Here is a 26,807-nt window from a genome sequence, read left to right as displayed (position 1 = left end):
TTCAGGTTCAAAAAGGTCAACGGAACTTGGGATTCCCAGCCAGTCTCCCATGCTGGTACTTGCCAAGCCTTAAGCTGCATTGCTGCTGCGATCTGACGAGAGCAGGCACATTCAGCTTAGAATGGCCGTTGACAGCAGCTGTTCAATTTGAACCTTCTTTTACTATCTCATAGAGAAACTAACACAATTTTCAGGTTCAAAAAAGTCACCAGAACTTGGGATTCCCAGCCAGTCTCCCATGCTGGTACTTGCCAAGCCTTAAGCTGCATCGGTGCTGCGATCTGACAAGAGCACGCACATTCAGCTTAGAATGGCCGTTGACAGCAGCTGTTCAATTTGAACCTTCTTTTACTATCTCATAGAGAAACTAACACAATTTTCAGGTTCAAAAAGGTCAACGGAACTTGGGATTCCCAGCCAGTCTCCCATGCTGGTACTTGCCAAGCCTTAAGCTGCATTGCTGCTGCGATCTGACAAGAGCAGGCACATTCAGCTTAGAATGGCCGTTGACAGCAGCATTTCAAATTGAACCTTCTTTTACTATCTCATAGAGAAACTAAAACAATTTTCAAGTTCAAAAATGTCAACAGAACTTGGGATTCCCAGCCAGTCTCCCATGCTGGAACTTGCCAAGCCTTAAGCTGCATCGCTGCTGCGATCTGACAAGAGCACGCACATTCAGCTTAGAATGGCCGTTGACAGCAGCTGCTCAATTTGAACCTTCTTTTACTATCTCATAGAGAAACTAACACAATTTTCAGGTTCAAAAAGGGCAACGGAACTTGGGATTCCCAGCCAGTCTCCCATGCTGGTACTTGCCAAGCCTTAAGCTGCATTGCTGCTGCGATCTGGCGAGAGCAGGCACACTCAGCTTAGAATGGCCGTTGACAGCAGCTGTTCAATTTGAACCTTCTTCTACTATCTTATATAGAAACTAACACAATTTTCAGGTTCAAAAAGGTCACCAGAACTTGGGATTCCAAGCCAGTCTCCCATGCTGGTACTTGCCAAGCCTTAAGCTGCATCGCTGCTGCAATCTGACAAGAGCACGCACATTCAGCTTAGAATGGCTGTTGACAGCAGCTGTTCAATTTGAACCTTCTTTTACTATCTCATAGAGAAACTAACACAACTTTCAGGTTCAAAAAGGGCAACGGAACTTGGGATTCCCAGCCAGTCTCCCATGCTGGTACTTGCCAAGCCTTACGCTGCATTGCTGCTGCGATCTGGCGAGAGCAGGCACATTCAGCTTAGAATGGCCATTGACAGCAGTTGTTCAATTTGAACCTTCTTCTACTATCTTATATAGAAACTAACACAATTTTCAGGTTCAAAAAGGTCACCAGAACTTGGGATTCCAAGCCAGTCTCCCATGCTGGTACTTGCCAAGCCTTAAGCTGCATTGCTGCTGCAATCTGACAAGAGCAGGCACATTCAGCTTAGAATGGCCGTTGACAGCAGCTGTTCAATTTGAACCTTCTTTTGCTATCTCATAGAGAAACTAACACAATTTTCAGGTTCAAAAAGGTCACCAGAGCTTGGGATTCCAAGCCAGTCTCCCATGCTGGTACTTGCCAAGCCTTAAGCTGCTACGCTGCTGCGATCTGACAAGAGCACGCACATTCAGCTTAGAATGGCCGTTGACAGCAGCTGTTCAATTTGAACCTTCTTTTACTATCTCATAGAGAAACTAACACAATTTTCAGGTTCAAAAAGGTCAACGGAACTTGGGATTCCCAGCCAGTCTCCCATGCTGGTACTTGCCAAGCCTTAAGCTGCATTGCTGCTGCGATCTGACAAGAGCAGGCACATTCAGCTTAGAATGGCCATTGACAGCTGCTGTTCAATTTGAACCTTCTTTTACTATCTCATAGAGAAACTAACACAATTTTCAGGTTCAAAAAGGTCAACGGAACTTGGGATTCCCAGCCAGTCTCCCATGCTGGTACTTGCCAAGCCCTAAGCTGCATTGCTGCTGCGATCTGACGAGAGCAGGCACATTCAGCTTAGAATGGCCGTTGACAGCAGCTGTTCAATTTGAACCTTCTTTTACTATCTCATAGAGAAACTAACACAATTTTCAGGTTCAAAAAAGTCACCAGAACTTGGGATTCCCAGCCAGTCTCCCATGCTGGTACTTGCCAAGCCTTAAGCTGCATCGCTGCTGCGATCTGACAAGAGCACGCACATTCAGCTTAGAATGGCCGTTGACAGCAGCTGCTCAATTTGAACCTTCTTTTACTATCTCATAGAGAAACTAACACAATTTTCAGGTTCAAAAAGGGCAACGGAACTTGGGATTCCCAGCCAGTCTCCCATGCTGGTACTTGCCAAGCCTTAAGCTGCATTGCTGCTGCGATCTGGCGAGAGCAGGCACATTCAGCTTAGAATGGCCATTGACAGCAGTTGTTCAATTTGAACCTTCTTCTACTATCTTATATAGAAACTAACACAATTTTCAGGTTCAAAAAGGTCACCAGAACTTGGGATTCCAAGCCAGTCTCCCATGCTGGTACTTGCCAAGCCTTAAGCTGCATTGCTGCTGCAATCTGACAAGAGCAGGCACATTCAGCTTAGAATGGCCGTTGACAGCAGCTGTTCAATTTGAACCTTCTTTTGCTATCTCATAGAGAAACAAACACAATTTTCAGGTTCAAAAAGGTCACCAGAACTTGGGATTCCAAGCCAGTCTCCCATGCTGGTACTTGCCAAGCCTTAAGCTGCATCGCTGCTGCGATCTGACAAGAGCACGCACATTCAGCTTAGAATGGCTGTTGACAGCAGCTGTTCAATTTGAACCTTCTTTTACTATCTCATAGAGAAACTAACACAACTTTCAGGTTCAAAAAGGGCAACGGAACTTGGGATTCCCAGCCAGTCTCCCATGCTGGTACTTGCCAAGCCTTAAGCTGCATTGCTGCTGCGATCTGGCGAGAGCAGGCACATTCAGCTTAGAATGGCCATTGACAGCAGTTGTTCAATTTGAACCTTCTTCTACTATCTTATATAGAAACTAACACAATTTTCAGGTTCAAAAAGGTCACCAGAACTTGGGATTCCAAGCCAGTCTCCCATGCTGGTACTTGCCAAGCCTTAAGCTGCATTGCTGCTGCAATCTGACAAGAGCAGGCACATTCAGCTTAGAATGGCCGTTGACAGCAGCTGTTCAATTTGAACCTTCTTTTGCTATCTCATAGAGAAACTAACACAATTTTCAGGTTCAAAAAGGGCACCAGAGCTTGGGATTCCAAGCCAGTCTCCCATGCTGGTACTTGCCAAGCCTTAAGCTGCATCGCTGCTGCGATCTGACAAGAGCACGCACATTCAGCTTAGAATGGCCGTTGACAGCAGCTGTTCAATTTGAACCTTCTTTTACTATCTCATAGAGAAACTAACACAATTTTCAGGTTCAAAAAGGGCAACGGAACTTGGGATTCCCAGCCAGTCTCCCATGCTGGTACTTGCCAAGCCTTATGCTGCATTGCTGCTGCGATCTGGCGAGAGCAGGCACATGCAGCTTAGAATGGCCGTTGACAGCAGTGGTTCAATTTGAACCTTCTTCTACTATCTTATATAGAAACTAACACAATTTTCAGGTTCAAAAAGGTCACCAGAACTTGGGATTCCAAGCCAGTCTCCCTTGCTGGTACTTGCCAAGCCTTAAGCTGCATTGCTGCTGCAATCTGACAAGAGCAGGCACATTCAGCTAAGAATGGCCGTTGACAGCAGCTGTTCAATTTGAACCTTCTTTTGCTATCTCATAGAGAAACTAACACAATTTTCAGGTTCAAAAAGGTCACCAGAACTTGGGATTCCAAGCCAGTCTCCCATGCTGGTACTTGCCAAGCCTTAAGCTGCTTCGCTGCTGCGATCTGACAAGAGCACGCACATTCAGCTTAGAATGGCCGTTGACAGCAGCTGTTCAATTTGAACCTTCTTTTACTATCTCATAGAGAAACTAACACATTTTCAGGTTCAAAAAGGTCAACAGAACTTGGGATTCCCAGCCAGTCTCCCATGCTGGTACTTGCCAAGCCTTAAGCTGCATTGCTGCTGCGATCTGACGAGAGCAGGCACATTCAGCTTAGAATGGCCGTTGACAGCAGCTGTCCAATTTGAACCTTCTTTTACTATCTCATAGAGAAACTAACACAATTTTCAGGTTCAAAAAGGTCAACGGAACTTGGGATTCCCAGCCAGTCTCCCATGCTGGTACTTGCCAAGCCTTAAGCTGCATTGCTGCTGCGATCTGACGAGAGCAGGCACATTCAGCTTAGAATGGCCGTTGACAGCAGCTGTTCAATTTGAACCTTCTTTTACTATCTCATAGAGAAACTAACACAATTTTCAGGTTCAAAAAAGTCACCACAACTTGGGATTCCCAGCCAGTCTCCCATGCTGGTACTTGCCAAGCCTTAAGCTGCATCGCTGCTGCGATCTGACAAGAGCACGCACATTCAGCTTAGAATGGCCGTTGACTGAAGCTGTTCAATTTGAACCTTCTTTTACTATCTCTTGAGAAACTAACACAATTTTCAGGTTCAAAAAGGTCAACGGAACTTGGGATTCCCAGCCAGTCTCCCATGCTGGTACTTGCCAAGCCTTAAGCTGCATTGCTGCTGCGATCTGACAAGAGCAGGCACATTCAGCTTAGAATGGCCATTGACAGCAGCTGTTCAATTTGAACCTTCTTTTACTATCTCATAGAGAAACTAACACAATTTTCAGGTTCAAAAAGGTCAACGGAACTTGGGATTCCCAGCCAGTCTCCCATGCTGGTACTTGCCAAGCCTTAAGCTGCATTGCTGCTGCGATCTGACGAGAGCAGGCACATTCAGCTTAGAATGGCCGTTGACAGCAGCTGTTCAATTTGAACCTTCTTTTACTATCTCATAGAGAAACTAACACAATTTTCAGGTTCAAAAAAGTCACCAGAACTTGGGATTCCCAGCCAGTCTCCCATGCTGGTACTTGCCAAGCCTTAAGCTGCATCGCTGCTGCGATCTGATAAGAGCACGCACATTCAGCTTAGAATGGCCGTTGACAGCAGCTGTTCAATTTGAACCTTCTTTTACTATCTCATAGAGAAACTAACACAATTTTCAGGTTCAAAAAGGTCAACGGAACTTGGGATTCCCAGCCAGTCTCCCATGCTGGTACTTGCCAAGCCTTAAGCTGCATTGCTGCTGCGATCTGACAAGAGCAGGCACATTCAGCTTAGAATGGCTGTTGACAGCAGCATTTCAAATTGAACCTTCTTTTACTATCTCATAGAGAAACTAAAACAATTTTCAAGTTCAAAAACGTCAACAGAACTTGGGATTCCCAGCCAGTCTCCCATGCTGGAACTTGCCAAGCCTTAAGCTGCATTGCTGCTGCGATCTGACGAGAGCAGGCACATTCAGCTTAGAATGGCCGTTGACAGCAGCTGTTCAATTTGAACCTTCTTTTGCTATCTCATAGAGAAACTAACACAATTTTCAGGTTCAAAAAGGTCACCAGAACTTGGGATTCCCAGCCAGTCTCCCATGCTGGTACTTGCCAAGCCTTAAGCTGCATTGCTGCTGCGATCTGACGAGAGCAGGCACATTCAGCTTAGAATGGCCGTTGACAGCAGCTGTTCAATTTGAACCTTCTTTTACTATCTCATAGAGAAACTAACACATTTTCAGGTTCAAAATGGTCAACAGAACTTGGGATTCCTAGCCAGTCTCCCATGCTGGTACTTGCCAAGCCTTAAGCTGCATTGCTGCTGCGATCTGACGAGAGCAGGCACATTCAGCTTAGAATGGCCGTTGACAGCAGCTGTTCAATTTGAACCTTCTTTTACTATCTCATAGAGAAACTAACACAATTTTCAGGTTCAAAAAGGTCAACGGAACTTGGGATTCCCAGCCAGTCTCCCATGCTGGTACTTGCCAAGTCTTAAGCTGCATTGCTGCTGCGATCTGGCGAGAGCAGGCACATTCAGCTTAGAATGGCCATTGACAGCAGTTGTTCAATTTGAACCTTCTTCTACTATCTCATAGAGAAACTAACACAATTTTCAGGTTCAAAAAGGTCACCAGAACTTGGGATTCCCAGCCAGTCTCCCATGCTGGTACTTGCCAAGCCTTAAGCTGCATCACTGCTGCGATCTGAGAAGAGCACGCACATTCAGCTTAGAATTGACGTTGACAGCAGCTTTTCAATTTGAACCTTCTTTTACTATCTCATACAGAAACTAACACAATTTTCAGGTTCAAAAAGGTCAACGGAACTTGGGATTCCCAGCCAGTCTCCCATGCTGGTACTTGCCAAGCCTTAAGCTGCATCGCTGCTGCGATCTGACAAGAGCACGCACATTCAGCTTAGATTGGCTGTTGACAGCAGCTGTTCAATTTGAACCTTCTTTTACTATCTCATAGAGAAACTAACACATTTTCAGGTTCAAAAAGGTCAACAGAACTTGGGATTCCCAGCCAGTCTCCCATGCTGGTACTTGCCAAGCCTTAAGCTGCATTGCTGCTGCGATCTGACGAGAGCAGGCACATTCAGCTTAGAATGGCCGTTGACAGCAGCTGTCCAATTTGAACCTTCTTTTACTATCTCATAGAGAAACTAACACAATTTTCAGGTTCAAAAAGGTCAACAGAACTTGGGATTCCCAGCCAGTCTCCCATGCTGGTACTTGCCAAGCCTTAAGCTGCATTGCTGCTGCGATCTGACGAGAGCAGGCACATTCAGCTTAGAATGGCCGTTGACAGCAGCTGTTCAATTTGAACCTTCTTTTATTATCTCATAGAGAAACTAACACAATTTTCAGGTTCAAAAAAGTCACCAGAACTTGGGATTCTCAGCCAGTCTCCCATGCTGGTACTTGCCAAGCCTTAAGCTGCATCGCTGCTGCGATCTGACAAGAGCACGCACATTCAGCTTAGAATGGCCGTTGACAGAAGCTGTTCAATTTGAACCTTCTTTTACTATCTCATAGAGAAACCAAAACAATTTTCAAGTTCAAAAACATCAACAGAACTTGGGATTCCCAGCCAGTCTCCCATGCTGGAACTTGCCAAGCCTTAAGCTGCATCGCTGCTGCGATCTGACAAGAGCACGCACATTCAGCTTAGAATGGCCGTTGACAGCAGCTGTTCAATTTGAACCTTCTTTTGCTATCTCATAGAGAAACTAACACAATTTTTAGGTTCAAAAAGGTCACCAGAACTTGGGATTCCAAGCCAGTCTCCCATGCTGGTATTTGCCAAGCCTTAAGCTGCATCGCTGCTGCGATCTGACAAGAGCACGCACATTCAGCTTAGAATGGCCGTTGACAGCAGCTGTTCAAATTGAACCTTCTTTTACTATCTCATAGAGAAACTAACACATTTTCAGGTTCAAAAAGGTCAACAGAACTTGGGATTCCCAGCCAGTCTCCCATGCTGGTACTTGCCAAGCCTTAAGCTGCATCGCTGCTGCGATCTGACGAGAGCAGGCACATTCAGCTTAGAATGGCCGTTGACAGCAGCTGTTCAATTTGAACCTTCTTTTACTATCTCATAGAGAAACTAACACAATTTTCAGGTTCAAAAAGGTCAACGGAACTTGGGATTCCCAGCCAGTCTCCCATGCTGGTACTTGCCAAGCCTTAAGCTGCATTGCTGCTGCGATCTGACGAGAGCAGGCACATTCAGCTTAGAATGGCCATTGACATCAGTTGTTCAATTTGAACCTTCTTCTACTATCTCATATAGAAACTAACACAATTTTCAGGTTCAAAAAGGTCACCAGAACTTGGGATTCCAAGCCAGTCTCCCATGCTGGTACTTGCCAAGCCTTAAGCTGCATCGCTGCTGCGATCTGACAAGAGCACGCACATTCAGCTTAGAATGGCCGTTGACAGCAGCTGTTCAATTTGAACCTTCTTTTACTATCTCATAGAGAAACTAACACAATTTTCAGGTTCAAAAAGGTCAACAGAACTTGGGATTCCCAGCCAGTCTCCCATGCTGGTACTTGCCAAGCCTTAAGCTGCATCGCTGCTACAATCTGACAAGAGCACACACATTCAGCTTAGAATGGCCGTTGACAGCAGTTGTTCAATTTGAACCTTCTTCTACTATCTCATAGAGAAACTAACACAGTTTTCAGGTTCAAAAAAGTCACCAGAACTTGGGATACCCAGCCAGTCTCCCATGCTGGTATTTGCCAAGCCTTAAGCTGCATCGCTGCTGCGATCTGACAAGAGCCCGCACATTCAGCTTAGAATGGCCGTTGACAGCAGCTGTTCAATTTGAACCTTCTTTTACTATCTCATAGAGAAACTAACACAATTTTCAGGTTCAAAAAGGTCAACGGAACTTGGGATTCCCAGCCAGTCTCCCATGCTGGTACTTGCCAAGCCTTAAGCTGCATTGCTGCTGCGATCTGACAAGAGCACACACATTCAGCTTAGAATGGCCGTTGACAGCAGCATTTCAAATTGAACCTTCTTTTACTATCTCATAGAGAAACTAAAACAATTTTCAAGTTCAAAAAGGTCAACAGAACTTGGGATTCCCAGCCAGTCTCCCATGCTGGAACTTGCCAAGCCTTAAGCTGCATCGCTGCTGCGATCTGACAAGAGCACGCACATTCAGCTTAGATTGGCCGTTGACATCAGCTGTTCAATTTGAACCTTCTTTTACTATCTCATAGAGAAACTAGCACAATTTTTAGGTTCATAAAGGTCAACAGAACTTGGGATTCCCAGCCAGTCTCCCATGCTGGTACTTGCCAAGCCTTAAGCTGCATTGCTGCTTCGATCTGATGAGAGCAGGCACATTCAGCTTAGAATGGCCGTTGACAGCAGCTGTTCAATTTGAACCTTCTTTTGCTATCTCATAGAGAAACTAACACAATTTTCAGGTTCAAAAAGGTCAACGGAACTTGGGATTCCCAGCCAGTCTCCCATGCTGGTACTTGCCAAGCCTTAAGCTGCATTGCTGCTGCGATCTGACGAGAGCAGGCACATTCAGCTTAGAATGGCCATTGACAGCAGTTGGTCAATTCGAACCTTCTTCTACTACCTCATATAGAAACTAACACAATTTTCAGGTTCATAAAGGTCACCAGAACTTGGGATTCCAAGCCAGTCTCCCATGCTGGTACTTGCCAAGCCTTAAGCTGCATCGCTGCTGCGATCTGACAAGAGCACGCACATTCAGCTTAGAATGGCCGTTGACAGCAGCTGTTCAATTTGAAAGTTCTTTTACTATCTCATAAAGAAACTAACACAATTTTCAGGTTCAAAAAGGGCAACGGAACTTGGGATTCCCAGCCAGTCTCCCATGCTGGTACTTGCCAAGCCTTAAGCTGCATTGCTGCTGCGATCTGGCTAGAGCAGGCACATTCAGCTTAGAATGGCCATTGACAGCAGTTGTTCAATTTGAACCTTCTTCTACTATCTTATATAGAAACTAACACAATTTTCAGGTTCAAAAAGGTCACCAGAACTTGGGATTCCAAGCCAGTCTCCCATGCTGGTACTTGCCAAGCCTTAAGCTGCATTGCTGCTGCAATCTGACAAGAGCAGGCACATTCAGCTTAGAATGGCCGTTGACAGCAGCTGTTCAATTTGAACCTTCTTTTGCTATCTCATAGAGAAACTAACACAATTTTCAGGTTCAAAAAGGTCACCAGAACTTGGGATTCCAAGCAAGTCTCCCATGCTGGTACTTGCCAAGCCTTAAGCTGCATCGCTGCTGCGATCTGACAAGAGCACGCACATTCAGCTTAGAATGGCCGTTGACAGCAGCTGTTCAATTTGAACCTTCTTTTACTATCTCATAGAGAAACTAACACATTTTCAGGTTCAAAAAGGTCAACAGAACTTGGGATTCCTAGCCAGTCTCCCATGCTGGTACTTGCCAAGCCTTAAGCTGCATTGCTGCTGCGATCTGGCTAGAGCAGGCACATTCAGCTTAGATTGGCCATTGACAGCAGTTGTTCAATTTGAACCTTCTTCTACTATCTTATATAGAAACTAACACAATTTTCAGGTTCAAAAAGGTCACCAGAACTTGGGATTCCAAGCCAGTCTCCCATGCTGGTACTTGCCAAGCCTTAAGCTGCATTGCTGCTGCAATCTGACAAGAGCAGGCACATTCAGCTTAGAATGGCCGTTGACAGCAGCTGTTCAATTTGAACCTTCTTTTGCTATCTCATAGAGAAACTAACACAATTTTCAGGTTCAAAAAGGTCACCAGAACTTGGGATTCCAAGCAAGTCTCCCATGCTGGTACTTGCCAAGCCTTAAGCTGCATCGCTGCTGCGATCTGACAAGAGCACGCACATTCAGCTTAGAATGGCCGTTGACAGCAGCTGTTCAATTTGAACCTTCTTTTACTATCTCATAGAGAAACTAACACATTTTCAGGTTCAAAAAGGTCAACAGAACTTGGGATTCCTAGCCAGTCTCCCATGCTGGTACTTGCCAAGCCTTAAGCTGCATTGCTGCTGCGATCTGGCTAGAGCAGGCACATTCAGCTTAGATTGGCCATTGACAGCAGTTGTTCAATTTGAACCTTCTTCTACTATCTTATATAGAAACTAACACAATTTTCAGGTTCAAAAAGGTCACCAGAACTTGGGATTCCAAGCCAGTCTCCCATGCTGGTACTTGCCAAGCCTTAAGCTGCATTGCTGCTGCAATCTGACAAGAGCAGGCACATTCAGCTTAGAATGGCCGTTGACAGCAGCTGTTCAATTTGAACCTTCTTTTGCTATCTCATAGAGAAACTAACACAATTTTCAGGTTCAAAAAGGTCACCAGAACTTGGGATTCCCAGCCAGTCTCCCATGCTGGTACTTGACAAGCCTTAAGCTGCATCGCTGCTGCGATCTGACAAGAGCACGCACATTCAGCTTAGAATGGCCGTTGACAGCAGCTGTTCAATTTGAACCTTCTTTTACTATCTCATAGAGAAACTAACACATTTTCAGGTTCAAAAAGGTCAACAGAAATTGGGATTCCTAGCCAGTCTCCCATGCTGGTACTTGCCAAGCCTTAAGCTGCATTGCTGCTGCGATCTGACGAGAGCAGGCACATTCAGCTTAGAATGGCCGTTGACAGCAGCTGTTCAATTTGAACCTTCTTTTACTATCTCATAGAGAAACTAACACAATTTTCAGGTTCAAAAAGGTCAACGGAACTTGGGATTCCCAGCCAGTCTCCCATGCTGGTACTTGCCAAGCCTTAAGCTGCATTGCTGCTGCGATCTGACGAGAGCAGGCACATTCAGCTTAGAATGGCCATTGACAGCAGTTGTTCAATTTGAACCTTCTTCTACTATCTCATATAGAAACTAACACAATTTTCAGGTTCAAAAAGGTCACCAGAACTTGGGATTCCAAGCCAGTCTCCCATGCTGGTACTTGCCAAGCCTTAAGCTGCATCGCTGCTGCGATCTGACAAGAGCACGCACATTCAGCTTAGAATTGCCGTTGACAGCAGCTTTTCAATTTGAACCTTCTTTTACTATCTCATACAGAAACTAACACAATTTTCAGGTTCAGAAAGGGCAACGGAACTTGGGATTCCCAGCCAGTCTCCCATGCTGGTACTTGCCAAGCCTTAAGCTGCATCGCTGCTGCGATCTGACAAGAGCACGCACATTCAGCTTAGAATGGCCGTTGACAGCAGCTGTTCAATTTGAACCTTCTTTTACTATCTCATAGAGAAACTAACACATTTTCAGGTTCAAAAAGGTCAACAGAACTTGGGATTCCCAGCCAGTCTCCCATGCTGGTACTTGCCAAGGCTTAAGCTGCATTGCTGCTGCGATCTGACGAGAGCAGGCACATTCAGCTTAGAATGGCCGTTGACAGCAGCTGTCCAATTTGAACCTTCTTTTACTATCTCATAGAGAAACTAACACAATTTTAAGGTTCAAAAAGGTCAACGGAACTTGGGATTCCCAGCCAGTCTCCCATGCTGGTACTTGCCAAGGCTTAAGCTGCATTGCTGCTGCGATCTGACAAGAGCAGGCACATTCAGCTTAGAATGGCCGTTGACAGCAGCTGTTCAATTTGAACCTTCTTTTACTATCTCATAGAGAAACTAACACAATTTTCAGGTTCAAAAAAGACACCAGAACTTGGGATTCCCAGCCAGTCTCCCATGCTGGTACTTGCCAAGCCTTAAGCTGCATCGCTGCTGCGATTTGACAAGAGCACGCACATTCAGCTTAGAATGGCCGTTGACAGAAGCTGTTCAATTTGAACCTTCTTTTACTATCTCATAGAGAAACCAAAACAATTTTCAAGTTCAAAAACATCAACAGAACTTGGGATTCCCAGCCAGTCTCCCATGCTGGAACTTGCCAAGCCTTAAGCTGCATCGCTGCTGCGATCTGACAAGAGCACGCACATTCAGCTTAGAATGGCCGTTGACAGCAGCTGTTCAATTTGAACCTTCTTTTACTATCTCATAGAGAAACTAACACAATTTTCAGGTTCAAAAAGGGCAACGGAACTTGGGATTCCCAGCCAGTCTCCCATGCTGGTACTTGCCAAGCCTTAAGCTGCATTGCTGCTGCGATCTGGCGAGAGCAGGCACATTCAGCTTAGAATGGCCATTGACAGCAGTTGTTCAATTTGAACCTTCTTCTACTATCTTATATAGAAACTAACACAATTTTCAGGTTCAAAAAAGTCACCAGAACTTGGAATTCCCAGCCAGTCTCCCATGCTGGTATTTGCCAAGCCTTAAGCTGCATCGCTGCTGCGATCTGACAAGAGCACGCACATTCAGCTTAGAATTGCCGTTGACAGCAGCTGTTCAATTTGAACCTTCTTTTACTATCTCATAGAGAAACTAACACAATTTTCAGGTTCAAAAAGGTCAACGGAACTTGGGATTCCCAGCCAGTCTCCCATGCTGGTACTTGCCAAGCCTTAAGCTGCATTGCTGCTGCGATCTGACAAGAGCACACACATTCAGCTTAGAATGGCCGTTGACAGCAGCTTTTCAAATTGAACCTTCTTTTACTATCTCATAGAGAAACTAAAACAATTTTCAAGTTCAAAAAGGTCAACAGAACTTGGGATTCCCAGCCAGTCTCCCATGCTGGAACTTGCCAAGCCTTAAGCTGCATCGCTGCTGCGATCTGACAAGAGCACGCACATTCAGCTTAGAATGGCCGTTGACAGCAGCTGTTCAATTTGAACCTTCTTTTACTATCTCATAGAGAAACTAGCACAATTTTCAGGTTCATAAAGGTCAACAGAACTTGGGATTCCCAGCCAGTCTCCCATGCTGGTACTTGCCAAGCCTTAAGCTGCATTGCTGCTTCGATCTGATGAGAGCAGGCACATTCAGCTTAGAATGGCCGTTGACAGCAGCTGTTCAATTTGAACCTTCTTTTGCTATCTCATAGAGAAACTAACACAATTTTCAGGTTCAAAAAGGTCAACGGAACTTGGGATTCCCAGCCAGTCTCCCATGCTGGTACTTGCCAAGCCTTAAGCTGCATTGCTGCTGCGATCTGACGAGAGCAGGCACATTCAGCTTAGAATGGCCATTGACAGCAGTTGTTCAATTTGAACCTTCTTCTACTATCTCATATAGAAACTAACACAATTTTCAGGTTCAAAAAGGTCACCAGAACTTGGGATTCCAAGCCAGTCTCCCATGCTGGTACTTGCCAAGCCTTAAGCTGCATCGCTGCTGCGATCTGACAAGAGCACGCACATTCAGCTTAGAATGGCCGTTGACAGCAGCTGTTCAATTTGAAAGTTCTTTTACTATCTCATAGAGAAACTAACACAATTTTCAGGTTCAAAAAGGGCAACGGAACTTGGGATTCCCAGCCAGTCTCCCATGCTGGTACTTGCCAAGCCTTAAGCTGCATTGCTGCTGCGATCTGGCTAGAGCAGGCACATTCAGCTTAGAATGGCCATTGACAGCAGTTGTTCAATTTGAACCTTCTTCTACTATCTTATATAGAAACTAACACAATTTTCAGGTTCAAAAAAGTCACCAGAACTTGGGATTCCAAGCCAGTCTCCCATGCTGGTACTTGCCAAGCCTTAAGCTGCATTGCTGCTGCAATCTGACAAGAGCAGGCACATTCAGCTTAGAATGGCCGTTGACAGCAGCTGTTCAATTTGAACCTTCTTTTGCTATCTCATAGAGAAACTAACACAATTTTCAGGTTCAAAAAGGTCACCAGAACTTGGGATTCCAAGCCAGTCTCCCATGCTGGTACTTGCCAAGCCTTAAGCTGCATCGCTGCTGCGATCTGACAAGAGTACGCACATTCAGCTTAGAATGGCCGTTGACAGCAGCTGTTCAATTTGAACCTTCTTTTACTATCTCATAGAGAAACTAACACATTTTCAGGTTCAAAAAGGTCAACAGAACTTGGGATTCCCAGCCAGTCTCCCATGCTGGTACTTGCCAAGCCTTAAGCTGCATTGCTGCTGCGATCTGACGAGAGCAGGCACATTCAGCTTAGAATGGCCATTGACAGCAGCGGTTCAATTTGAACCTTCTTTTACTATCTCATAGAGAAACTAACATAATTTTCAGGTTCAAAAAGGTCAACGGAACTTGGGATTCCCAGCCAGTCTCCCATGCTGGTACTTGCCAAGCCTTAAGCTGCATTGCTGCTGCGATCTGACGAGAGCAGACACATTCAGCTTAGAATGGCCATTGACAGCAGTTGTTCAATTTGAACCTTCTTCTACTATCTCATATAGAAACTAACACAATTTTCAGGTTCAAAAAGGTCACCAGAACTTGGGATTCCAAGCCAGTCTCCCATGCTGGTACTTGCCAAGCCTTAAGCTGCATCGCTGCTGCGATCTGACAAGAGCATGCACATTCAGCTTAGAATGGCCGTTGATAGCAGCTGTTCAATTTGAACCTTCTTTTACTATCTCATAGAGAAACTAACACAATTTTCAGGTTCAAAAATGCCAACGGAACTTGGGATTCCCAGCCAGTCTCCCATGCTGGTACTTGCCAAGCCTTAAGCTGCATTGCTGCTGCGATCTGGCGAGAGCAGGCACATTCAGCTTAGAATGGCCATTGACAGCAGTTGTTCAATTTGAACCTTCTTCTACTATCTTATATAGAAACTAACACAATTTTCAGGTTCAAAAAGGTCACCAGAACTTGGGATTCCCAGCCAGTCTCCCATGCTGGTACTTGCCAAGCCTTAAGCTGCATTGCTGCTGCGATCTGGCGAGAGCAGGCACATTCAGCTTAGAATGGCCATTGACAGCAGTTGTTCAATTTGAACCTTCTTCTACTATCTCATAGAGAAACTAACACAATTTTCAGGTTCAATAAGGTCACCAGAACTTGGGATTCCCAGCCAGTCTCCCATGCTGGTACTTGCCAAGCCTTAAGCTGCATTGCTGCTGCAATCTGACGAGAGCAGGCACATTCAGCTTAGAATTGCCGTTGACAGCAGCTGTTCAATTTGAACCTTCTTTTACTATCTCATAGAGAAACTAACACAATTTTCAGGTTCAAAAAGGTCAACAGAACTTGGGATTCCCAGCCAGTCTCCCATGCTGGTACTTGCCAAGCCTTAAGCTGCATCGCTGCTGCGATCTGAAAAGAGCACACACATTCAGCTTAGAATGGCCGTTGACAGCAGTTGTTCAATTTGAACCTTCTTCTACTATCTCATAGAGAAACTAACACAATTTTCAGGTTCAAAAAGGTCAACAGAACTTGGGATTCCCAGCCAGTCTCCCATGCTGGTACTTGCCAAGCCTTAAGCTGCATTACTGCTGCGATCTGACGAGAGCAGGCACATTCAGCTTAGAATGGCCGTTGACAGCAGCTGTTCAATTTGAACCTTCTTTTACTATCTCATAGAGAAACTAAACAATTTTCAGGTTCAAAAAGGTCAACGGAACTTGGGATTCCCAGCCAGTCTCCCATGCTGGTACTTGCCAAGCCTTAAGCTGCATTGCTGCTGCGATCTGACGAGAGCAGGCACATTCAGCTTAGAATGGCCGTTGACAGCAGCTGTTCAATTTGAACCTTCTTTTACTATCTCATAGAGAAACTAACACAATTTTCAGGTTCAAAAAAGTCACCAGAATTTGGGATTCCCAGTCAGTCTCCCATGCTGGTACTTGCCAAGCCTTAAGCTGCATCGCTGCTGCGATCTGACAAGAGCACGCACATTCAGCTTAGAATGGCCGTTGACAGCAGCTGTTCAATTTGAACCTTCTTTTACTATCTCTTAGAGAAACTAACACAATTTTCAGGTTCAAAAAGGTCAACGGAACTTGGGATTCCCAGCCAGTCTCCCATGCTGGTACTTGCCAAGCCTTAAGCTGCATTGCTGCTGCGATCTGACGAGAGCAGGCACATTCAGCTTAGAATGGCCGTTGACAGCAGCTGTTCAATTTGAACCTTCTTTTACTATCTCATAGAGAAACTAACACATTTTCAGGTTCAAAAAGGTCTACAGAACTTGGAATTCCCAGCCAGTCTCCCATGCTGGTACTTGCCAAGCCTTACGTTGCATTGCTGCTGCGATCTGACGAGAGCAGGCAAATTCAGCTTAGAATGGCCGTTGACAGCAGCTGTTCAATTTGAACCTTCTTTTACTATCTCATAGAGAAACTAACACATTTTCAGGTTCAAAAAGGTCTACAGAACTTAGGATTCCCAGGCAGTCTCCCATGCTGGTACTTGCCAAGCCTTAAACTGCATTGCTGCTGCAATCTGACGAGAGCAGGCACATTCAGCTTAGAATTGCCGTTGACAGCAGCTGTTCAATTTGAACCTTCTTTTACTATCTCATAGAGAAACTAACACAATTTTCAGGTTCAAAAAGGTCAACGGAACTTGGAATTCCCAGCCAGTCTCCCATGCTGGTACTTGCCAAGCCTTAAGTTGCATTGCTGCTGCGATCTGACGAGAGCAGGCAAATTCAGCTTAGAATTGCCGTTGACAGCAGCTGTTCAATTTGAACCTTCTTCTACTATCTCATAGAGAAACTAACACATTTTCAGGTTCAAAAAGGTCAACAGAACTTGGGATTCCCAGCCAGTCTCCCATGCTGGTACTTGCCAAGCCTTAAGCTGCATTGCTGCTGCAATCTGACGAGAGCAGGCACATTCAGCTTAGAATTGCCGTTGACAGCAGCTGTTCAATTTGAACCTTCTTTTACTATCTCATAGAGAAACTAACACAATTTTCAGGTTCAAAAAGGTCAACAGAACTTGGGATTCCCAGCCAGTCTCCCATGCTGGTACTTGCCAAGCCTTAAGCTGCATCGCTGCTGCGATCTGAAAAGAGCACACACATTCAGCTTAGAATGGCCGTTGACAGCAGTTGTTCAATTTGAACCTTCTTCTACTATCTCATAAAGAAATTAACACAATTTTCAGGTTCAAAAAGGTCACCAGAACTTGGGATTCCCAGCCAGTCTCCCATGCTGGTACTTGCCAAGCCTTAAGCTGCATCGCTGCTGCGATCTGACGAGAGCAGGCACATTCAGCTTAGAATGGCCATTGACAGCAGCTGTTCAATTTGAACCTTCTTTTACTATCTCATAGAGAAACTAACACAATTTTCAGGTTCAAAAAGGTCAACAGAACTTGGGATTCCCAGCCAGTCTCCCAAGCTGGTACTTGCCAAGCCTTAAGCTGCATCGCTGCTGCGATCTGACAAGAGCACACACATTCAGCTTAGAATGGCCATTGATAGCAGTTGTTCAATTTGAACCTTCTTCTACTATCTCATATAGAAACTAACACAATTTTCAGGTTCAAAAAGGTCACCAGAACTTGGGATTCCAAGCCAGTCTCCCATGCTGGTACTTGCCAAGCCTTAAGCTGCATTGCTGCTGCAATCTGACAAGAGCAGGCACATTCAGCTTAGAATGGCCGTTGACAGCAGCTGTTCAATTTGAACCTTCTTTTGCTATCTCATAGAGAAACTAACACAATTTTCAGGTTCAAAAAGGTCAGCAGAACTTGGGATTCCAAGCCAGTCTCCCATGCTGGTACTTGCCAAGCCTTAAGCTGCATCGCTGCTGCGATCTGACAAGAGCACGCACATTCAGCTTAGAATGGCCGTTGACAGCAGCTGTTCAATTTGAACCTTCTTTTACTATCTCTTAGAGAAACTAACACATTTTTCAGGTTCAAAAAGGTCAACGGAACTTGGGATTCCCAGCCAGTCTCCCATGCTGGTACTTGCCAAGCCTTAAGCTGCATTGCTGCTGCGATCTGACGAGAGCAGGCACATTCAGCTTAGAATGGCCGTTGACAGCAGCTGTTCAATTTGAACCTTCTTTTACTATCTCATAGAGAAACTAACACATTTTCAGGTTCAAAAAGGTCTACAGAACTTGGAATTCCCAGCCAGTCTCCCATGCTGGTACTTGCCAAGCCTTACGTTGCATTGCTGCTGCGATCTGACGAGAGCAGGCAAATTCAGCTTAGAATGGCCGTTGACAGCAGCTGTTCAATTTGAACCTTCTTTTACTATCTCATAAACTAACACATTTTCAGGTTCAAAAAGGTCTACAGAACTTAGGATTCCCAGGCAGTCTCCCATGCTGGTACTTGCCAAGCCTTAAACTGCATTGCTGCTGCAATCTGACGAGAGCAGGCACATTCAGCTTAGAATTGCCGTTGACAGCAGCTGTTCAATTTGAACCTTCTTTTACTATCTCATAGAGAAACTAACACAATTTTCAGGTTCAAAAAGGTCAACGGAACTTGGAATTCCCAGCCAGTCTCCCATGCTGGTACTTGCCAAGCCTTAAGTTGCATTGCTGCTGCGATCTGACGAGAGCAGGCAAATTCAGCTTAGAATTGCCGTTGACAGCAGCTGTTCAATTTGAACCTTCTTCTACTATCTCATAGAGAAACTAACACATTTTCAGGTTCAAAAAGGTCAACAGAACTTGGGATTCCCAGCCAGTCTCCCATGCTGGTACTTGCCAAGCCTTAAGCTGCATTGCTGCTGCAATCTGACGAGAGCAGGCACATTCAGCTTAGAATGGCCTTTGACAGCAGCTGTTCAATTTGAACCTTCTTTTACTATCTCATAGAGAAACTAACACATTTTCAGGTTCAAAAAGGTCTACAGAACTTGGAATTCCCAGCCAGTCTCCCATGCTGGTACTTGCCAAGCCTTACGTTGCATTGCTGCTGCGATCTGACGAGAGCAGGCAAATTCAGCTTAGAATGGCCGTTGACAGCAGCTGTTCAATTTGAACCTTCTTTTACTATCTCATAGAGAAACTAACACATTTTCAGGTTCAAAAAGGTCTACAGAACTTAGGATTCCCAGGCAGTCTCCCATGCTGGTACTTGCCAAGCCTTAAACTGCATTGCTGCTGCAATCTGACGAGAGCAGGCACATTCAGCTTAGAATTGCCGTTGACAGCAGCTGTTCAATTTGAACCTTCTTTTACTATCTCATAGAGAAACTAACACAATTTTCAGGTTCAAAAAGGTCAACGGAACTTGGAATTCCCAGCCAGTCTCCCATGCTGGTACTTGCCAAGCCTTAAGTTGCATTGCTGCTGCGATCTGACGAGAGCAGGCAAATTCAGCTTAGAATTGCCGTTGACAGCAGCTGTTCAATTTGAACCTTCTTCTACTATCTCATAGAGAAACTAACACATTTTCAGGTTCAAAAAGGTCAACAGAACTTGGGATTCCCAGCCAGTCTCCCATGCTGGTACTTGCCAAGCCTTAAGCTGCATTGCTGCTGCAATCTGACGACAGCAGGCACATTCAGCTTAGAATGGCCTTTGACAGCAGCTGTTCAATTTGAACCTTCTTTTACTATCTCATAGAGAAACTAACACAATTTTCAGGTTCAAAAAGGTCAACAGAACTTGGGATTCCCAGCCAGTCTCCCATGCTGGTACTTGCCAAGCCTTAAGCTGCATCGCTGCTGCGATCTGAAAAGAGCACACACATTCAGCTTAGAATGGCCGTTGACAGCAGTTGTTCAATTTGAACCTTCTTCTACTATCTCATAAAGAAATTAACACAATTTTCAGGTTCAAAAAGGTCACCAGAACTTGGGATTCCCAGCCAGTCTCCCATGCTGGTACTTGCCAAGCCTTAAGCTGCATCGCTGCTGCGATCTGACGAGAGCAGGCACATACAGCTTAGAATGGCCATTGACAGCAGCTGTTCAATTTGAACCTTCTTTTACTATCTCATAGAGAAACTAACACAATTTTCAGGTTCAAAAAGGTCAACAGAACTTGGGATTCCCAGCCAGTCTCCCAAGCTGGTACTTGCCAAGCCTTAAGCTGCATCGCTGCTGCGATCTGACAAGAGCACACACATTCAGCTTAGAATGGCCATTGATAGCAGTTGTTCAATTTGAACCTTCTTCTACTATCTCATATAGAAACTAACACAATTTTCAGGTTCAAAAAGGTCACCAGAACTTGGGATTCCAAGCCAGTCTCCCATGCTGGTACTTGCCAAGCCTTAAGCTGCATTGCTGCTGCAATCTGACAAGAGCAGGCACATTCAGCTTAGAATGGCCGTTGACAGCAGCTGTTCAATTTGAACCTTCTTTTGCTATCTCATAGAGAAACTAACACAATTTTCAGGTTCAAAAAGGTCACCAGAACTTGGGATTCCAAGCCAGTCTCCCATGCTGGTACTTGCCAAGCCTTAAGCTGCATCGCTGCTGCGATCTGACAAGAGCACGCACATTCAGCTTAGAATGGCCGTTGACAGCAGCTGTTCAATTTGAAAGTTCTTTTACTATCTCATAGAGAAACTAACACAATTTTCAGGTTCAAAAAGGGCAACGGAACTTGGGATTCCCAGCCAGTCTCCCATGCTGGTACTTGCCAAGCCTTAAGCTGCATTGCTGCTGCGATCTGGCGAGAGCAGGCACATTCAGCTTAGAATGGCCATTGACAGCAGTTGTTCAATTTGAACCTTCTTCTACTATCTTATATAGAAACTAACACAATTTTCAGGTTCAAAAAGGTCACCAGAACTTGGGATTCCAAGCCAGTCTCCCATGCTGGTACTTGCCAAGCCTTAAGCTGCATTGCTGCTGCAATCTGACAAGAGCAGGCACATTCAGCTTAGAATGGCCGTTGACAGCAGCTGTTCAATTTGAACCTTCTTTTGCTATCTCATAGAGAAACTAACACAATTTTCAGGTTCAAAAAGGTCACCAGAACTTGGGATTCCAAGCCAGTCTCCCATGCTGGTACTTGACAAGCCTTAAGCTGCATCGCTGCTGCGATCTGACAAGAGCACGCACATTCAGCTTAGAATGGCCGTTGACAGCAGCTGTTCAATTTGAAAGTTCTTTTACTATCTCATAGAGAAACTAACACAATTTTCAGGTTCAAAAAGGGCAACGGAACTTGGGATTCCCAGCCAGTCTCCCATGCTGGTACTTGCCAAGCCTTAAGCTGCATTGCTGCTGCGATCTGGCGAGAGCAGGCACATTCAGCTTAGAATGGCCATTGACAGCAGTTGTTCAATTTGAACCTTCTTCTACTATCTTATATAGAAACTAACACAATTTTCAGGTTCAAAAAGGTCACCAGAACTTGGGATTCCAAGCCAGTCTCCCATGCTGGTACTTGCCAAGCCTTAAGCTGCATTGCTGCTGCAATCTGACAAGAGCAGGCACATTCAGCTTAGAATGGCCGTTGACAGCAGCTGTTCAATTTGAACCTTCTTTTACTATCTCATAGAGAAACTAACACATTTTCAGGTTCAAAAAGGTCAACAGAACTTGGGATTCCCAGCCAGTCTCCCATGCTGGTACTTGCCAAGCCTTAAGCTGCATTGCTGCTGCGATCTGACGAGAGCAGGCACATTCAGCTTAGAATGGCCGTTGACAGCAGCTGTTCAAATTGAACCTTCTTTTACTATCTCATAGAGAAACTAACACATTTTCAGGTTCAAAATGGTCAACAGAACTTGGGATTCCCAGCCAGTCTCCCATGCTGGTACTTGCCAAGCCTTAAGCTGCATTGCTGCTGCAATCTGACAAGAGCAGGCACATTCAGCTTAGAATTGCCGTTGACAGCAGCTGTTCAATTTGAACCTTCTTTTACTATCTCATAGAGAAACTAACACATTTTCAGGTTCAAAAAGGTCAACAGAACTTGGGATTCCCAGCCAGTCTCCCATGCTGGTACTTGCCAAGCCTTAAGCTGCATTGCTGCTGCAATCTGACGAGAGCAGGCACATTCAGCTTAGAATTGCCGTTGACAGCAGCTGTTCAATTTGAACCTTCTTTTACTATCTCATAGAGAAACTAACACATTTTCAGGTTCAAAAAGGTCAACAGAACTTGGGATTCCCAGCCAGTCTCCCATGCTGGTACTTGCCAAGCCTTAAGCTGCATTGCTGCTGCAATCTGACGAGAGCAGGCACATTCAGCTTAGAATTGCCGTTGACAGCAGCTGTTCAATTTGAACCTTCTTTTACTATGTCATAGAGAAACTAACACAATTTTCAGGTTCAAAAAGGTCAACGGAACTTGGGATTCCCAGCCAGTCTCCCATGCTGGTACTTGCCAAGCCTTAAGCTGCATCACTGCTGCGATCTGACAAGAGCACGCACATTCAGCTTAGAATGGCCGTTGACAGCAGCTGTTCAATTTGAAAGTTCTTTTACTATCTCATAGAGAAACTAACACAATTTTCAGGTTCAAAAAGGGCAACAGAACTTGGGATTCCCAGCCAGTCTCCCATGCTGGTACTTGCCAAGCCTTAAGCTGCATTGCTGCTGCGATCTGGCAAGAGCAGGCACATTCAGCTTAGAATGGCCATTGACAGCAGTTGTTCAATTTGAACCTTCTTCTACTATCTTATATAGAAAATAACACAATTTTCAGGTTCAAAAAGGTCACCAGAACTTGGGATTCCAAGCCAGTCTCCCATGCTGGTACTTGCCAAGCCTTAAGCTGCATTGCTGCTGCAATCTGACAAGAGCAGGCACATTCAGCTTAGAATGGCCGTTGACAGCAGCTGTTCAATTTGAAAGTTCTTTTACTATCTCATAGAGAAACTAACACAATTTTCAGGTTCAAAAAGGGCAACAGAACTTGGGATTCCCAGCCAGTCTCCCATGCTGGTACTTGCCAAGCCTTAAGCTGCATTGCTGCTGCGATCTGGCAAGAGCAGGCACATTCAGCTTAGAATGGCCATTGACAGCAGTTGTTCAATTTGAACCTTCTTCTACTATCTTATATAGAATCTAACACAATTTTAAGGTTCAAAAAGGTCACCAGAACTTGGGATTCCAAGCCAGTCTCCCATGCTTGTACTTGCCAAGCCTTAAGCTGCATTGCTGCTGCAATCTGACAAGAGCAGGCACATTCAGCTTAGAATGGCCGTTGACAGCAGCTGTTCAATTTGAACCTTCTTTTGCTATCTCATAGAGAAACTAACACAATTTTCAGGTTCAAAAAGGTCACCAGAACTTGGGATTCCAAGCCAGTCTCCCATGCTGGTACTTGCCAAGCCTTAAGCTGCATCGCTGCTGCGATCTCACAAGAGCACGCACATTCAGCTTAGAATGGCCGTTGACAGCAGCTGTTCAATTTGAACCTTCTTTTACTATCTCATAGAGAAACTAACACATTTTCAGGTTCAAAAAGGTCAACAGAACTTGGGATTCCCAGCCAGTCTCCCATGCTGGTACTTGCCAAGCCTTAAGCTGCATTGCTGCTGCGATCTGACGAGAGCAGGCACATTCAGCTTAGAATGGCCGTTGAGAGCAGCTGTTCAATTTGAACCTTCTTTTACTATCTCATAGAGAAACTAACACAATTTTCAGGTTCAAAAAGGTCAACGGAACTTGGGATTCCCAGCCAGTCTCCCATGCTGGTACTTGCCAAGCCTTAAGCTGCATTGCTGCTGCGATCTGACGAGAGCAGGCACATTTAGCTTAGAATGGCCGTTGACAGCAGCTGTTCAATTTGAACCTTCTTTTACTATCTCATTGAGAAACTAACACAATTTTCAGGTTCAAAAAAGTCACCAGAACTTGGGATTCCCAGCCAGTCTCCCATGCTGGTACTTGCCAAGCCTTAAGCTGCATCGCTGCTGTGATCTGACAAGAGCACGCACATTCAGCTTAGAATGGCCGTTGACAGCAGCTGTTCAGTTTGAACCTTCTATTACTATCTCATAGAGAAACTAACACAATTTTCAGGTTCAAAAAGGGCAACGGAACTTGGGATTCCCAGCCAGTCTCCCATGCTGGTACTTGCCAAGCCTTAAGCTGCATTGCTGCTGCGATCTGGCGAGAGCAGGCACATTCAGCTTAGAATGGCCGTTGACAGCAATTGTTCAATTTGAACCTTCTTCTACTATCTTATATAGAAACTAACACAATTTTCAGGTTCAAAAAGGTCACCAGAACTTGGGATTCCAAGCCAGTCTCCCATGCTGGTACTTGCCAAGCCTTAAGCTGCATTGCTGCTGCAATCTGACAAGAGCAGGCACATTCAGCTTAGAATGGCCGTTGACAGCAGCTGTTCAATTTGAACCTTCTTTTGCTATCTCATAGAGAAACTAACACAATTTTCAGGTTCAAAAAGGTCACCAGAACTTGGGATTCCAAGCCAGTCTCCCATGCTGGTACTTGCCAAGCCTTAAGCTGCATCGCTGCTGCGATCTGACAAGAGCACGCACATTCAGCTTAGAATGGCCGTTGACAGCAGCTGTTCAATTTGAACCTTCTTTTACTATCTCATAGAGAAACTAACACATTTTCAGGTTCAAAAAGGTCAACAGAACTTGGAATTCCCAGCCAGTCTCCCATGCTGGTACTTGCCAAGCCTTAAGCTGCATTGCTGCTGCGATCTGACGAGAGCAGGCACATTCAGCTTAGAATGGCCGTTGACAGCAGCTGTTCAATTTGAACCTTCTTCTACTATCTTATATAGAAAATAACACAATTTTCAGGTTCAAAAAGGTCACCAGAACTTGGGATTCCAAGCCAGTCTCCCATGCTGGTACTTGCCAAGCCTTAAGCTGCATTGCTGCTGCAATCTGACAAGAGCAGGCACATTCAGCTTAGAATGGCCGTTGACAGCAGCTGTTCAATTTGAACCTTCTTTTACTATCTCATAGAGAAACTAACACAATTTTCAGGTTCAAAAAAGTCACCAGAACTTGGGATTCCCAGCCAGTCTCCCATGCTGGTACTTGCCAAGCCTTAAGCTGCATCGCTGCTGTGATCTGACAAGAGCACGCACATTCAGCTTAGAATGGCCGTTGACAGCAGCTGTTCAATTTGAACCTTCTTTTACTATCTCATAGAGAAACTAACACAATTTTCAGGTTCAAAAAGGGCAACGGAACTTGGGATTCCCAGCCAGTCTCCCATGCTGGTACTTGCCAAGCCTTAAGCTGCATCGCTGCTGCGATCTGACAAGAGCACGCACATTCAGCTTAGAATGGCCGTTGACAGCAGCTGTTCAATTTGAAAGTTCTTTTACTATCTCATAGAGAAACTAACACAATTTTCAGGTTCAAAAAGGGCAACAGAACTTGGGATTCCCAGCCAGTCTCCCATGCTGGTACTTGCCAAGCCTTAAGCTGCATTGCTGCTGCGATCTGGCTAGAGCAGGCACATTCAGCTTAGAATGGTTATTGACAGCAGTTGTTCAATTTGAACCTTCTTCTACTATCTTATATAGAAACTAACACAATTTTCAGGTTCAAAAAGGTCACCAGAACTTGGGATTCCAAGCCAGTCTCCCATGCTGGTACTTGCCAAGCCTTAAGCTGCATTGCTGCTGCAATCTGACAAGAGCAGGCACATTCAGCTTAGAATGGCCATTGACAGCAGTTGTTCAATTTGAACCTTCTTCTACTATCTTATATAGAAAATAACACGATTTTCAGGTTCAAAAAGGTCACCAGAACTTGGGATTCCAAGCCAGTCTCCCATGCTGGTACTTGCCAAGCCTTAAGCTGCATCGCTGCTGCGATCTGACAAGAGCACGCACATTCAGCTTAGAATGGCCGTTGACAGCAGCTGTTCAATTTGAACCTTCTTTTACTATCTCATAGAGAAACTAACACATTTTCAGGTTCAAAAAGGTCAACAGAACTTGGGATTCCCAGCCAGTCTCCCATGCTGGTACTTGCCAAGCCTTAAGCTGCATTGCTGCTGCGATCTGACGAGAGCAGGCACATTCAGCTTAGAATGGCCGTTGACAGCAGCTGTTCAATTTGAACCTTCTTTTACTATCTCATAGAGAAACTAACACAATTTTCAGGTTGAAAAAGGGCAACGGAACTTGGGATTCCCAGCCAGTCTCCCATGCTGGTACTTGCCAAGCCTTAAGCTGCATTGCTGCTGCGATCTGACGAGAGCTGGCACATTCAGCTTAGAATGGCCATTGACAGCAGCTGTTCAATTTGAACCTTCTTTTGCTATCTCATAGAGAAACTAACACAATTTTCAGGTTCAAAAAGGTCACCAGAACTTGGGATTCCAAGCCAGTCTCCCATGCTGGTACTTGCCAAGCCTTAAGCTGCATTGCTGCTGCAATCTGACAAGAGCAGGCACATTCAGCTTAGAATGGCCGTTGACAGCAGCTGTTCAATTTGAACCTTCTTTTGCTATCTCATAGAGAAACTAACACAATTTTCAGGTTCAAAAAGGTCACCAGAACTTGGGATTCCAAGCCAGTCTCCCATGCTGGTACTTGCCAAGCCTTAAGCTGCATCGCTGCTGCGATCTGACAAGAGCACGCACATTCAGCTTAGAATGGCCGTTGACAGCAGCTGTTCAATTTGAACCTTCTTTTACTATCTCATAGAGAAACTAACACATTT

The 26,807-nt window shown here is 45.0% G+C and overlaps 41 pseudogenes; all 41 read right to left on the bottom strand.

Annotated features, from left to right (window-relative positions):
• Positions 1–14: 14 nt before the first annotated feature.
• Positions 15–133, bottom strand: LOC140091108 (5S ribosomal RNA; annotated as a pseudogene).
• Positions 134–392: 259 nt separating this feature from the next.
• LOC140088840 (5S ribosomal RNA) lies at positions 393–511 on the bottom strand (annotated as a pseudogene).
• Positions 512–1,715: 1,204 nt separating this feature from the next.
• On the bottom strand, positions 1,716–1,834 carry LOC140092711 (5S ribosomal RNA; annotated as a pseudogene).
• A 70-nt stretch (positions 1,835–1,904) lies between these two features.
• LOC140081987 (5S ribosomal RNA) lies at positions 1,905–2,023 on the bottom strand (annotated as a pseudogene).
• Positions 2,024–3,982: 1,959 nt separating this feature from the next.
• LOC140079069 (5S ribosomal RNA) lies at positions 3,983–4,101 on the bottom strand (annotated as a pseudogene).
• Positions 4,102–4,171: 70 nt separating this feature from the next.
• On the bottom strand, positions 4,172–4,290 carry LOC140091096 (5S ribosomal RNA; annotated as a pseudogene).
• Positions 4,291–4,548: 258 nt separating this feature from the next.
• Positions 4,549–4,667, bottom strand: LOC140092710 (5S ribosomal RNA; annotated as a pseudogene).
• A 70-nt stretch (positions 4,668–4,737) lies between these two features.
• Positions 4,738–4,856, bottom strand: LOC140091084 (5S ribosomal RNA; annotated as a pseudogene).
• Positions 4,857–5,115: 259 nt separating this feature from the next.
• Positions 5,116–5,234, bottom strand: LOC140097830 (5S ribosomal RNA; annotated as a pseudogene).
• A 447-nt stretch (positions 5,235–5,681) lies between these two features.
• LOC140086170 (5S ribosomal RNA) lies at positions 5,682–5,800 on the bottom strand (annotated as a pseudogene).
• Positions 5,801–5,870: 70 nt separating this feature from the next.
• Positions 5,871–5,989, bottom strand: LOC140096477 (5S ribosomal RNA; annotated as a pseudogene).
• Positions 5,990–6,436: 447 nt separating this feature from the next.
• Positions 6,437–6,555, bottom strand: LOC140079068 (5S ribosomal RNA; annotated as a pseudogene).
• Positions 6,556–6,625: 70 nt separating this feature from the next.
• Positions 6,626–6,744, bottom strand: LOC140079067 (5S ribosomal RNA; annotated as a pseudogene).
• A 636-nt stretch (positions 6,745–7,380) lies between these two features.
• LOC140078506 (5S ribosomal RNA) lies at positions 7,381–7,499 on the bottom strand (annotated as a pseudogene).
• A 70-nt stretch (positions 7,500–7,569) lies between these two features.
• On the bottom strand, positions 7,570–7,688 carry LOC140082615 (5S ribosomal RNA; annotated as a pseudogene).
• Positions 7,689–8,703: 1,015 nt separating this feature from the next.
• Positions 8,704–8,822, bottom strand: LOC140093669 (5S ribosomal RNA; annotated as a pseudogene).
• A 70-nt stretch (positions 8,823–8,892) lies between these two features.
• LOC140082614 (5S ribosomal RNA) lies at positions 8,893–9,011 on the bottom strand (annotated as a pseudogene).
• A 1,957-nt stretch (positions 9,012–10,968) lies between these two features.
• On the bottom strand, positions 10,969–11,087 carry LOC140098201 (5S ribosomal RNA; annotated as a pseudogene).
• Positions 11,088–11,157: 70 nt separating this feature from the next.
• On the bottom strand, positions 11,158–11,276 carry LOC140082612 (5S ribosomal RNA; annotated as a pseudogene).
• Positions 11,277–11,723: 447 nt separating this feature from the next.
• On the bottom strand, positions 11,724–11,842 carry LOC140092217 (5S ribosomal RNA; annotated as a pseudogene).
• Positions 11,843–11,912: 70 nt separating this feature from the next.
• Positions 11,913–12,031, bottom strand: LOC140098078 (5S ribosomal RNA; annotated as a pseudogene).
• A 1,204-nt stretch (positions 12,032–13,235) lies between these two features.
• LOC140093666 (5S ribosomal RNA) lies at positions 13,236–13,354 on the bottom strand (annotated as a pseudogene).
• A 70-nt stretch (positions 13,355–13,424) lies between these two features.
• Positions 13,425–13,543, bottom strand: LOC140082611 (5S ribosomal RNA; annotated as a pseudogene).
• An 825-nt stretch (positions 13,544–14,368) lies between these two features.
• On the bottom strand, positions 14,369–14,487 carry LOC140083697 (5S ribosomal RNA; annotated as a pseudogene).
• Positions 14,488–14,557: 70 nt separating this feature from the next.
• On the bottom strand, positions 14,558–14,676 carry LOC140091339 (5S ribosomal RNA; annotated as a pseudogene).
• A 1,015-nt stretch (positions 14,677–15,691) lies between these two features.
• LOC140086362 (5S ribosomal RNA) lies at positions 15,692–15,810 on the bottom strand (annotated as a pseudogene).
• A 69-nt stretch (positions 15,811–15,879) lies between these two features.
• LOC140091071 (5S ribosomal RNA) lies at positions 15,880–15,998 on the bottom strand (annotated as a pseudogene).
• Positions 15,999–16,257: 259 nt separating this feature from the next.
• On the bottom strand, positions 16,258–16,376 carry LOC140091059 (5S ribosomal RNA; annotated as a pseudogene).
• A 446-nt stretch (positions 16,377–16,822) lies between these two features.
• On the bottom strand, positions 16,823–16,941 carry LOC140097351 (5S ribosomal RNA; annotated as a pseudogene).
• A 69-nt stretch (positions 16,942–17,010) lies between these two features.
• On the bottom strand, positions 17,011–17,129 carry LOC140094837 (5S ribosomal RNA; annotated as a pseudogene).
• Positions 17,130–18,144: 1,015 nt separating this feature from the next.
• LOC140091047 (5S ribosomal RNA) lies at positions 18,145–18,263 on the bottom strand (annotated as a pseudogene).
• A 442-nt stretch (positions 18,264–18,705) lies between these two features.
• LOC140097350 (5S ribosomal RNA) lies at positions 18,706–18,824 on the bottom strand (annotated as a pseudogene).
• Positions 18,825–19,458: 634 nt separating this feature from the next.
• On the bottom strand, positions 19,459–19,577 carry LOC140097348 (5S ribosomal RNA; annotated as a pseudogene).
• Positions 19,578–21,724: 2,147 nt separating this feature from the next.
• Positions 21,725–21,843, bottom strand: LOC140079066 (5S ribosomal RNA; annotated as a pseudogene).
• A 257-nt stretch (positions 21,844–22,100) lies between these two features.
• Positions 22,101–22,219, bottom strand: LOC140094836 (5S ribosomal RNA; annotated as a pseudogene).
• Positions 22,220–22,288: 69 nt separating this feature from the next.
• Positions 22,289–22,407, bottom strand: LOC140094834 (5S ribosomal RNA; annotated as a pseudogene).
• A 70-nt stretch (positions 22,408–22,477) lies between these two features.
• On the bottom strand, positions 22,478–22,596 carry LOC140094538 (5S ribosomal RNA; annotated as a pseudogene).
• A 1,014-nt stretch (positions 22,597–23,610) lies between these two features.
• Positions 23,611–23,729, bottom strand: LOC140090611 (5S ribosomal RNA; annotated as a pseudogene).
• A 70-nt stretch (positions 23,730–23,799) lies between these two features.
• On the bottom strand, positions 23,800–23,918 carry LOC140087474 (5S ribosomal RNA; annotated as a pseudogene).
• Positions 23,919–24,743: 825 nt separating this feature from the next.
• On the bottom strand, positions 24,744–24,862 carry LOC140078409 (5S ribosomal RNA; annotated as a pseudogene).
• Positions 24,863–26,065: 1,203 nt separating this feature from the next.
• On the bottom strand, positions 26,066–26,184 carry LOC140079065 (5S ribosomal RNA; annotated as a pseudogene).
• Positions 26,185–26,807: the final 623 nt, after the last annotated feature.

The sequence above is a fragment of the Engystomops pustulosus genome, chromosome 9 (assembly GCF_040894005.1).
Source record: "Engystomops pustulosus chromosome 9, aEngPut4.maternal, whole genome shotgun sequence".
NCBI classification, from domain to species: Eukaryota; Metazoa; Chordata; class Amphibia; order Anura; family Leptodactylidae; genus Engystomops; species Engystomops pustulosus.
The sequence above is the reverse complement of the archived record's forward strand: the minus strand, read 5'-3'. Positions and strand labels throughout refer to the sequence as shown.